This window comes from Drosophila eugracilis, unplaced genomic scaffold (genome assembly GCF_018153835.1).
Source record: "Drosophila eugracilis isolate 14026-0451.02 unplaced genomic scaffold, ASM1815383v1 contig_47, whole genome shotgun sequence".
Taxonomy (NCBI): Eukaryota; Metazoa; Arthropoda; class Insecta; order Diptera; family Drosophilidae; genus Drosophila; species Drosophila eugracilis.
Window position 1 is genome coordinate 2392339 of NW_024573338.1, and position 11024 is coordinate 2403362.

Genomic DNA, 11024 nt, shown 5'->3' on the forward strand with positions numbered 1-11024 from the left:
TCTCGTTCTACCTTTTGCATTCGGAAATTATACAGAAAACGGCACACGCATTTTAAAAATTCTCTCCAAATCGGCGGTTTCTTCGATTAACACTACTTTGGATGAGCTCTTGAGTAAAAATCCGATTTCATCGGCAGTCTATTTTAATGAAGCTAAAGTGGAGGACAGTAGAGATGGCCTGGACTCGGTATCTAAAGTGGTTTTTCTCTTAACAGACTTACCTGATATCTTGGATGTATTCCTGATAAACTGTAAGAGATCCATTAACAAGAAAGACTGTTCAAACTATGATTATAAAGCTCCAGGATTACGTTTCTTTACAACACAATTTAATCGGTTGGAATTAAAGAAAGGAGATCCAAAAGGACTTGCAATCCCCAATGATGAACCTAGTAAAATGCAGAAGGCTCTGCTAGAAGCCCTTTATCGCGAACTTAACAAAAGCGGTCGACTAAACTTTAAGCCCGTTCTCGAGACAGATTCTATAGCCTCGTTGTTTACACAAAAGACTAGCAAAAATATGTCCTTTGTAGTTCTAGTTGGCCAGGCCCAGAAGGCATCGACACTAGGTAGCGATACTATAATGGCTCTTTTATCCAAAAAACAACTAACGGTGCGCATTGTGGATAATTTAAATGTCTTTAGGAATTTTGGCCTTAACTTTAAGAAGCTGAATGATACATTGGTCATAATACCTTGGTCGGGTAGGCTCATAAAACTGTCTCCCAAGGAAGCGAATGGAAACGAGTTTGCAAAGGCCGTATTAAGGTACTTAAATGGTAGGTATGGTATAAAATAATAGATTTTCTTCAAAAATAAGAACAAATAATGAATATAATTGGCAATCTTTATTCTACACTTCTAGATCACAGGATATCCCAAGTTAGTGGCAGTAGAATCATTCGAGTGTGGCCCAAAGGGAAATATGCGTGGATCAACAAAAACTTGGATGATCTTCTGAGTCAGAGTTCAGTCTCTAACCTTATCTACTTCACCCAATCAAAGTTGGGAGATAAGACTCCTCTTATTAATATGATCTCCCATGTGCTTGTACCTCTAACGGAGTTGCCACGAATCTTGGAAATTTACCTGGTCAACTGCACTAGGTGGATTAACAACAACGACTGCACAAACTATGGCTTTAAGCAGCCACAACTTCGTTTCTTTCCTAATGCGTTTAAGCGCGTGCAAGGAAGGAGTCACGATTTACCTCAAGGTCTTGTAATCGCGAATGATACGCCTTATAAAATGAGGAATTCTGTTATGAATGCATTGACTCGAGTACAACTAAAGACACCAGGTGCTCCAAATTTCCAGCCCATTCTCAGCACGGACACAGTCACATCGCTCTTTAAAAAGGCGGCTTGCAAATGCATCCTTTACCTAGTTTTGGTAGGCCAAACCGACAAGGGATCAACAGTGGGACGAGATACGGTTATGGCCCTCTTGAGAAAGGAAAACATAATGGTACGCATTGTTACCAATCACACTTTCTTTGAGAATTTTGGTCTTAAGTTCTTGAGAAGGGATAACAAATTGGCCCTCATTCCGCGGTCACGCAGGGTGGTTAAGCTATATCCGAAAAGAGCTAATGGTGTATCCTTCGCTAGTACTGTAATTAATTATTTGGAAGATTTTTTTTAATATTTATGTGTTTTAATTGGAATTACTCAAAAGGTTTAAAAACTCTTAAAAAGCTCTTAAAAGGCAGCATAAAAGTATGTTGTATATTAATAAAGGGCAATTTTACTGAAAACAAATTATAACATACTTCTAGGCGTCTTCATATTGCATTTCATAGCTCAAAAAAATACTGAACATGAAACTAATATACAAAGAAGCTAAATGATTCAAAACTAAAACCTCTCTCCATTGCTTCACTGCAAATCGAGACATGGAAATTGCATAAATTTGCTAAATTAAGCGTTTAGATTAAATGAAGCGACAATGTGTGTGTGTGTGTATGTGTGTGCTTGCCCACCACTCCGTCACTGCCCCAACTCCAATCGAAGGACCATTTAGGCCCTGCCAGGGGCCAAGTCAACTGACCTGGGACCTCGGCACTCGTATTACGCCGATTACCTGCACATCAAACTGAACTGAACATGAATTATTTATAGAACATTTTTGCAAAATATCTACGCACTAATTTGCGTAAAGTAATCGATGTGGTGGAAAAATTTTCACGCATGCACACCTGAGGGGAGGCAACCCGTCAGCCTGGCAGCCCGGCATTGCAAGCTCACAAACGGACTCTCAGCCTTACATATTCGGTAGGAGTGCGGTAGGAGGCGGGCGTCCGCGGCCGTTCAGTCATGCCCAAATAAGCAACAGCAAACGGAAGCTAAAAATTACCAGATACCCCCCTCTCCCAACCCAATCCCAATACCGATCCCTTAAACCTTCAATCCATCTAACCTCCTACTAACCGCCCCTGATTTGTGAAACGCCCACAAAACTTTCTTCATTGTGCGTAAATTGGCACCCAGGAAAACAACCACCCTACCATACCGACACCCTACCCTATCCACCTACACATAAAAAGAGTTAACGCAGTCACTCCAGGCCCTACGTAATGATGTGTATGTAAAATTTATAATATACATAAATAAATAAAATGCACGCAGTTTGGGTTTGGCTGGGCGTGGGCAGTGTGTGCAGTTTATCGATATTTTTCACCCATCACCCATCGATGGTGGAAAATGTGGAAAATGCCTTGAATGGGTGGCGAAAATACATTTTAATGGCAGGCACAACTGTACTTTTTGTAGGATTTTTGTGCGTGCCTCGGGAAATTGAAGGTTTCGCGAATAGTTTTCTCACACTCTTTCCCGAGGTCTTTACATGCGTTAGGCCGTAAATTTTCGACCATATCTCGCCAACCGGAAACCGGAAACCAGCGCCCATTTGTACGAATACCATTGCCATACCATCTATCTTACGGTTTAGGGCCCAAAACGTAATGCGTAAAGTGCGTAAAATATGGACAAAATGTATGGCCCAGGCCCTTTTTAATGGAAAACGGATATTGTGGCTTTTGTCTTTCAAGGAGTTAGATGTAGATCCTGCTTCTTGGCCATCCAACGGAGGAAGTGCTCTAATTGGCCAACAAAGATTTGCATAACGTAATTGCCAGTGAAGTTGAGATCGCGACTTGGCATGACTGGGTTGGGCATATGAATTAACCAAAAACAATAACCCCTCTGCCTGCCACTCCCCTTAACCAACCAATCCAGAATTATGCACAAATTATTGTTTAGGCATTTAAATTGCCACAACAGTAGCGGCAGAAGAGAAAGAAGATGAAAAAAAAGGGTTACGAGAAGCGAAAACAATAAAATGCCAGCTGAAGAAGCATCATCGGTGGAGGCACACAGCTCGTTGTTATAATTATGTAAAAACAGTCTAAAGATTGACTTGACTTCTATACACACCAACTCACACATACATATCTACACACCCTTGCACCTGAGTGTGCATGCGAAGGCAGCATAAATTTAGTGGCAAGAGGGAGGGGGCGTTGCAACAACAACCTGGTAATTATCAGGCCTTAGCGGCAAGCAACATTGTCTGTGTATCGTGGCGCTACCGTTCGCTAGCCACCCCCTATCCCCCTTGAAATCTTCCGAAACCCCTACCCCGACCACCCTCGACATTCGCACGCAAAAAATGTAAAGTGAAAATATTTTTTAAGGTACTTGTAGGACAGTGCAGGTGGGCAGAGGAGCGGTACCATCAAATGGGTGGGTCTCATTTTGCCGTTGGCTGCTAGAATCCCCCCATCCATCTCTCCACCCCACTCCATATTCTATGCCGAACTTGAGCATTTTTCTATGTAGCTACATATAATTAAAAATAATATGAATAGAAAAGAACAGAACAGCGAAAAAAAACACAACAGCAGGCACAGAAACCAGGGCTTCGGGGAAGATTGAGTGAAGCTGCAGATGCTTCACGGGTACCCTATAAAGGTGTATTGTAGAGCATTTATTTGGGGTTCTATATATTTTTAGATAAAGGAATGTAATTTTATAAAAAATACTTAAAGATAGAACCTAATTTTAAGTATCTAAGTGACTAATCACTTAGAAATGCGGAGAGTTAAGCCTTCACGGTTTTTTAGCCATAGTTTCGGCTTCAACATCTTAGAGGTTTTTGTTATTTTTGAATTAAAATGAATATTTTAAAATGTATAAATATATATTAAAAAAGGAACATGCTTAACTGTTGAAATTTTTTCTCATTTATTAGTTTTAATTTCATTTTATAAACTGCATTAAATTAATCGAAATCTCGTAAGGAGAAGCAAGTATGACATTGCCTACTTTTAGGCACCCCGAGACTTTTTAGTATCTCCAGAAAATATTAGACCACTAAACCATTATATTTTCACAATTTTTGGATACAAATATAATAACATAATTTTAATTTAACCTAATCAAAATCCCATAGAAAGAAGATACCCCAAAAAACTCCCAACAGACCAAAATTAAGCAGTTTCGGCAGCCCTATTTAGCCCACTTAAGCCAAGAGAAGCCAATCTAGCCAACGAAAAAGGGGCGAACAAAAAATCGTCAAACCGAATGCAATTTGGCAACAATTTTCCCAAAGTTTGTTGCCACAACACACACAGCCATATACAGCGATGATGCCTCATACCACACAATACCTACAATGCCCCCCAACCCCACTGGGCCGCAAATTGCGGCAGCGCGTAATTAAAACAATTTGTGCATAATTTTTGTACAAGTGCAGCCCAAAGCCGAACCCAAGGCTCAGACCCTCCCCCTTCGGTGGGCTTTTAAATAATAATTTGCTTAGTTTATGAAGTGCCCAAGTGTGTATATGTGTGTGTCTGAGTGGGTGAGCTTATGGGCTACATAAACAGTTCTCCCAAAACACCACCCCCCGCAGCTCTTACCCACAGTTGTTGCGCACAATTTACTCACTTGGTTGCATTTTAACATATTTCGTTACGTTTTCAGCCGGGCCCAGAGTCAATTGTTGCTGTTTTTTCAGTTGGGCTGGCATGTATTTTTCATTTTTCTATGCCGCTTTTTTGTTGTACTCACCTTAGGTTTAATTTGTTTGAGTTTCATGCAACTGCTGCAGCAGCTTCTGTTGTGAATTTCATGTGCATCTGCCGCTGCAACTGCCTTCTTTCTCCCAAGTCGAAAAATATTTGTGCACGCAAAAAATGTTAATTGCCACAGAAGCAACAGCAACAGCAGCAGCAACAGCAACAGAAACAGCAGCAACATCATCAGCAAAAAGCAAACCATCAATGTGGCCGGGGCATTAAAATATTTAGGTTGCTATTGCCGCTGCTCCCAGCTCTTCCCAAGCCTCAGCCTCAGTCTCAGACTCTGAGTTGCAGGGTCTGGAAAAGAGGGTCTTCAAAACCCAGACCCTGGCTAAAACGCAGCCTCCCCGCTTGCCACTTCTGCCGTTAATGCAACTGCAACTGTAACAAATTGCAATGTCGCACATCTGTCTTCCCTGGCGTTTGTCGCTGCCTAAAAAAGTTCGGAAAAAAATTGATGTTTGCAAATATGACGGAGGTTAAATACTCTTTTTAAAGGAATTAATTTTTGGGGTTATCAGAAAGTTAGTAAAAAGTTAACAGATATATTCCCACAAAATATTCCAATTTTTAAGTTAATGAAAAGTATAAACATGGAAAGCACCTAAAACAGTTTTTGGATTTAGATTATGAAATAGCTTCTATTTTACTATTATTTGTCTCAATTCTTCATTTCCTACTTCCTTTCATCCCCTAAAACAACATTAACCCTTAGTTAGAGTATAAAAACCATAAAAAAAAGTTACTACAAAAGCCAGGGCTCAAACGGAGTGAGAGCGAGAGACCTTAGAGCCAGCAGCTTGAGGTCCAGAACGATGGACTCATATTTATTTTTGCTAAAAACTACAGAAAAAATTGTCGTTTTCCTTGCATTTGGTTTTTTTGTGGCTATTGCTGTCGCTTTTTTGTTGTTGTAGTTTTTGTTGTTGGATGGCATTGGCAATGCCAATTACCGGCGGCCGGGAACCCTAGCAATTTGGCCATATCCGGCCCCCCTGGCAGCGATGTTTGTTTGCTGGGCCGAAAGGAAAAATCAGGTTTTTCCTTCACTTGTCCAACTCAATGTTGAACCAGCTTGATTTTTGCTACTATTTTTCGTGCCCCTTTCCCTGCCTTTTCCCTTCCCCTCAAATTTCGACCCTTCATTTTCCTGCCTTTACCCTCCTCCATTTTTAAAATGTAAAGATCATAAAAAATGATAGAAAACACAGATTCAATTTGTGAAGGAAAAGCTGTTGATTTTTATGCAGACTGATTAGGTGAGCCATTTTGAAGGCAAGCAAGGCGAATCAAGGGTATTTTAGCCAAGACACCTTGGCAGTCATTAGCCACATTTAGTTGCCTGATGATCATGGCTCTTACTGTATGTAGTTGTTCCTCGTTCTTAGTCCTCTTTTTTTCGCAACTCTTTTTGCTTTTATCGTAACTAATGAATATGGAACTTGAGTCTCTTGTCATGTTGTGGCTGCGGCTATTACAAGATTTGAGTTGTCGCGCGTTTTGGACGCGTCATGCGGCCAGTTTCTATACTGTTTTTTTTTTTTCGAGATACTACTTTTGTTGCTGCTGCTAGTGCTGTGTGCCACACATTGCCGCACGATCCCCGAGTTGGCAAATGTGGCGCGCAGCATTTAAACAGCAGTGGCAACAACGAAAAAAAATGTCATAAATAAATTGCTTAGCAACATTTGCTGACGCGCCAAATAAAATGCCATAAATGATCGAATGCAGAGGAAGATTTTTAGTTAGACACTAGAAACGCTGATGATGAAGATGGAAACGGAGATGGAGATGGAAATGGCTATAGAGATCGCTATAGAGATGGCGATCGGAGTCTCAGATGGCGACAGGAATCTCGAATGTTTTTCCTGTTGGGTAAATTAACTTAAAAATGCTACAAAAATTGTTGCTGATGAGTTGGCTTATAGGGTTGATGAATGCCAGGCATTCTATTGTGCCCATTAATGTTTTGCCATAGCATGGCTTGGCCAGAACGAGTATGAAAATCCCGCTCATGCTATCCCTAATGACTTAGGACACACCATTAGTCGTTGCTAGCGGATTTGGCCAGGTTAGGAACTCTTGCTCTTTTTTACCTTCTTTTTTTATTCGTTTGGCTTTTTTTTTTATTTCTTTCTTGATTTTCTGGCTATCAAAACAATTTGCCATCTAGCACTCACCTGTGGCATGCCACAATCTCATTCAGCAACAAAGTGCCAACAAACTTTGAGTTGCAGGCAGGCCGAATTCTTGGGTTTTGGAGGAGGTCAACTGTTGGAATGCTCTTTTAGGGAAGCTAAAAAGATATGAAAGTTAAAGGGGAATGTTTTGGATATAAGATACACTTTATTCTGAAGAAAATAAAGGGTATTATTCTTTCTGAAGGATGTATTAATTTCAGTTCATCTTTAAATAATAGCTTAATATAGTTTATGAAGGTACAGGATGATAGATAATGCTATAAAAGATGTAACCCATTGATTGCAATCCTTCCTTTTTTGAATAAAAAGATCTCAGAATTACAGAGACAAACTCTTAAGGATAGCTAATATACTCTTAATATTAGGGTAACCCAAACAGCTGCCTGCATCAGCAACACCTTTGCTAATGCCCAACATAACAACTTAATCCACCTTGCAGGTCCAACACGACTGCCTTTCGAATGCCATGCACTTGGTTGGTTTGGGGCTGGGTCTTGGGTTGGGTTCCTCTGCCGGTTCTGTCAGACGTTCTGTCTGTGAATCCGAACACACCTGGGATATGGGGGATATGGGTTAGGGGATATGGACTAGGGGATATGTACGATCTACAAACTTAATATTGCAAAATGAGAGCTCTGGCCGTTTCGGATGCATTTTTTATGAGATCCCCCTTGCCCCCCTCAAATGGCGGTCAGTTCTTATTTTTATTTTTGGCTTTGGACAAGCTGTTCATATCATGGCTAAAAATGGCAATGGAATCAAATTCGCCAGCCCATTTGTTATGTTTCTTATGGCCTGAGACAGAATTTGCTTGGCATGGCAGATAAATTAGAGTTCTTAATTGCTAGCTGAACTCCTATCTGGATCCTAATCAGCATTTGCAGAGCGCTAAACCAACGAATTTTATGATGAGTTTTTGTGTTTCGTTTTTTTTTTGGAGAGGGAGAGCGAAACTCAGCGACTGCGATCTAAATTTAAAATTAGTCTGGTGTAAACAAAAGTCAAAGAAGTTGCAAGGAAGATGTGGCAAGGGCAAACGAAAAAGAAGTATCTGCATCTGCAACAAGAAATGCAATCGAAATGGGATCAAGAGCAGGAGTCGCGGCAATGAAAAGCCAGATCAAGTTCAACGCACATTTGTCCTTGATAATTGAAAAGACCAGAACAGCGGCCTGTAAAAACACAAAAATACCAACAAAAAAACACAGGGGGAGCCCGAAAAAATTGCAAAGCAAAACAAAAAATAAACAAAAATTATGGCAGTGGATCGACAGACTTATTGCTGTCTCTGTTGCCCCTTGCAACACCACTGCACCGCTGCACCACTGCACCACATCAAAGTGTTGAGCCAAACCGGCTGGGGCTGCACTGCCAGGAATGCACAAACAACCAACAGCACAGGAATATATATAGTATATAGCCAGTATAGCCACCAAATGTGTGTGCGTAGCGTCTGCCAAAAATACGCTGGCCATTAAGAGGCAGCCCCTCCAGACGGACCCACGCCAGCCAAAAAGGAAAGGGGTTAACAAGATATAGACTAGCTGATACTCAGGCTTTGTTTTTAAGTTACCAAGAAAGTTGGATTTATTAATTGTCAATAGAAAATCAATAGAAAGAAAGTCTATTTATTAAATATTTGATTTATATTTAAAATTATCCAACTTTTCTCCTTAAAAACTGTACAAAAATAATAATTATGAAAACTCTTCTTAAACTCATAAGATCCAAAATATACCCTCTAACTGCTGGGTATGCATATTCGGTGGAAGGGATTGGGAATGGGGAGCCCCATCCGTCCGATCGTACGTGCCTCACTGGCTTCTTCAGCCCCCTTTTGCCAGTCTTCGCAGAATTTCCGAAAATTTGCAATTGACTGGCTGCAAGCAGCGACTACGAAGACGCTGCCAGTGGACTCTGCTTCTTGGCTTCCCTGCCCTTCTGCCCCACTGAAACCATATGCCACCGATCCCATCCTCACCGTTCCCGCCACCAAACTCTGCCCAAAGAAAGAAAGGGAAGAGAACAAAAATGTTTATGCATTTTTTCTGGTCACTGACCGTACTCAAGGTTTTTCGTATTCTGCGGTTCAGTTTGGCTTTTTGCAGTTCCTTCGCTTTACTGCGTAAATTGCATGCGCACAAAAATTGACGAATATGCCAGGCGACGTGTGGCAGGAAGGGTGAAAGGGGGGATCTCAACGGGTGGGGGGAGGTGGGTTTTGAGAGGTAAAAACAAGAGGCAAAGAAGAAGGCAGCGACAAAATGTGAGTGCGCCCAAAAACAACGATCGACGGAGCACGGGAAGAAAATGGATAGAAAATAAAAGAATGGATTAATATTAAGAAAATGTGATTAAAAAAACAAACAAAAAGAATATCTTACGAAAAGATATGGTTAAATAAACTCTAAATTAAATATTTATTAATTTTATTATAATTTTACTGATCTCTGAAAGGATTAATGACTTTTCTAGGTCAGGAATCAATCTAATAATAAGTCGGATCAAATTAGTTATGATCCACCTTTGTCTTTTATCTCATAATTAAGATGAAAATTAAAATCCTTTTATTTCAAAGATTGTTTAATAAAAATAAAAACTAATAAGATAATGAATATTTTGGGAACTTAAACAACTTTAAGCCGATCGTAAAGATCACTTATTTTTTAACAGGAAAAAAATCAAGAAATCGATCATCCAACAAATTGAAAATTGTTTTCTGAGTGTTGAGAGGGGGGTAAAGGCGGCCTGGGCCTGTGGCAAACTTGTTGCCGTTTCAAGTCGGCTCCCCTATATCGCATTTAGCCCCCGAAAACCCCCGAAACCCCCACCACAACACACCACCCCCCGAGATCACTCTCTCGCTGTGTGTGAGTGCAATTTGGAGACGACGATGATATAATTTAGCACGAAAGTGAAGTCTGCTTGCAGCCGGTCGCTCTTTTGTGTTCCCCCTCTCTCTCTCTCTCTCTGCCTTTCGAGACCTGTCTCTTTTTAGCATTTCTGGCTCTGCTTTGGCCAACGTCCCGAAATCACCAAATGAAACCGAAAATGTTCCATCTTCTGGTTTGGGTTCTTGCTGTGGAAATCTTACCCTGCCACTCGTTGTCGGGCATCCACTCAGCGTGATTTTTATGTTAATACTGACATGGTGAATTATTTTAAATTGTACAACTAGATGGAGGGATACAGGAGATATTGGCAAGTTTTTATGGCCATATAATAACAGTTTTTTATACCTGATTGGTTTATAATTAAATATAGTTAAGGAAAAAACTATACGAAATTACATAGCTGCTTTCTAAACGGAGATGTGAGTTGTTTTTGGTGCTTAGGATTTTAGGATTATATTTATAGAATAATTGATAGAATTTATGAACTTTTTCTATCATTTATAAACTTTATCCCTCAAAGTTAGAGTATCCATTAGCCGTTTCACGCAAATCCCTTCAAAAAAAAAGTGATAAATTGTTATACCTGGCATGGCCTTTGGTTTTCGGGGCAATTTCAATTTGATTGCGGTAGGACGACTGTACCGGACTTGCACGGATCGCAACTGATCAGATCTGTTCTGCTTTGAGATCCGCTGCTGTTCGACCCTATCCTCCTCCTATATATATATATATATTTATATACCCCTTCCTGTTGCCCTCCTGACCACCCGCAATTGTCGAGGCGCAAAGAGTTCTCGAATTACCACGCCAAATGCCAAGTCAGTGACCGATTATGTTACCCAAAGC